Source organism: Eriocheir sinensis, chromosome 27 (assembly GCF_024679095.1).
Source record: "Eriocheir sinensis breed Jianghai 21 chromosome 27, ASM2467909v1, whole genome shotgun sequence".
Lineage (NCBI taxonomy): Eukaryota > Metazoa > Arthropoda > Malacostraca > Decapoda > Varunidae > Eriocheir > Eriocheir sinensis.
The window spans coordinates 5,438,774-5,439,846 of NC_066535.1; positions in this window are offsets into that span (position 1 = coordinate 5,438,774).

A 1,073-nucleotide genomic window follows, 5' to 3' on the forward strand; every position below is an offset into this window, starting at 1 on the left:
TTACTGTGTCCTTTGTCTTTGTGATTGCTTGTTATTATCATTATTATTATTACTATTACTTGTTACCATTGTTATTATTAGTCATTATTATTGTCATGTGCTTTAAAACTACCCACATGCTGCCCTGACGACCGCCCATCAACCCGGACTCTAGAGGAAACCGTCCAAGAATCAAGAACGAGTTCTGGGGGGCAGCATGAGCCAAGAGAAGATGGCGCTACTATAAATACTTGCCTGCGCCATGACGGGCTGGGGCCGAATACCATCCAGGCCCCTCAAGCAAGCCTACCGGCGCAATAGGCGGAGAAGTAAAAAAAAAAAAAAAAAAAAACCAGCAAGTGGTCAACTTGCTGTTAATATCTGCAATAATATGATTGAATGTTACGGGTGGAATAAGTATAAACATAACTATCAGTTGCTCCTGCCTCTTGAAATTCTAGGACAAAATGTCAGCCATGTCTTTTTGAAGGTCATGTGTGGGGGAGTAGCCACAGAATTGGCAGGCGAAAATCTGAAACTATCTATTGACAGCACTGACGGTGCTAATGGCGTCACTGGTCTTACAATAGTAGGAAAAAAATGCAAAATCAATTTTACTCCGTCTTTTTTAGGAGCGGTGTGTGGATGGTCAGATACAGTGGCGTAGTTAGGCCTGGACTTTCAGGGCTATAGCTCCGAATATTTTATGAATAACTCCGGATATCAAAGAGTTTTTTTTTTTTTTTTTTTAAAGAATAGCCCCAGCCGTGCCAATACAAAATGTTAATTCTTGTTAATCTGTTAGTAAGAGAAATTAGATTTCATAGATCTCATACGGAGATCATGCGGTTTGTTCCCGTCCGGTTCACGTTCCAATCACGTATTCACGGCCAAGATCAACAGAATCCTCATCCTTGTTTGCATATTTTTGGTGAACAGATTAAGGATGTTTCAGTATTCGTTTGTTGGGAGTCACTCTTGATTCTAAACTGACATTTGAGAAGCACATCCGTTTCATGTCTTCCACTATTGCATGGAAGACAGGCTTATTTCGTAAGTGCTTCAAAATATTTGCTTGTGACTCAACTGTAATC